Consider the following 565-nt stretch of genomic DNA (forward strand, 5'->3'; position numbering starts at 1 on the left):
AGTGCTTAAGAAACATTTCAAGGGATTAATAGAGCCGGATCGGATTGGATTTGATCGAGATCATAGCCTATGAAAATTATTTACCTCCAAATTTAGGGACGGACCAACTATAAATTTCGTGTTACGACTCTTCTTGTATCATTGAAAAGGATTTCAAAATCAACTGTAAAAGATTTGCTCACACGGATCGTGGAGCACTCCTCGACTCAAGAATATTTCGAAATTGACCCACAATACGAATCAAATAGCCAACCTTGACTATGCTTGTACAAAATGCGGACCACACTATGTTAGATTATACGGATCTATCTTATTTCACACGCGTTTGTATCCAAGACAAGTAATATATCATATTTTATATCGATAAAGTATGGATCAATTTGTTATTACCGAACTTAGGGAGATTTTCTCTCCCATTCACTAAAAAAAAACTAGATTTGATATCTTCAATCTTTCGTGTTTTCTTCATCTTATTCTCAATACCCTAATCAGCAGAATTCAGAAAAATAGTACATTCGTTCAAACCTTCCCCGCGAATTTGAAATTTTGCACATCAAACAAAAAA

This window comes from Olea europaea, chromosome 4 (genome assembly GCF_002742605.1).
Source record: "Olea europaea var. sylvestris chromosome 4, O_europaea_v1, whole genome shotgun sequence".
Classification (NCBI taxonomy): Eukaryota; Viridiplantae; Streptophyta; class Magnoliopsida; order Lamiales; family Oleaceae; genus Olea; species Olea europaea.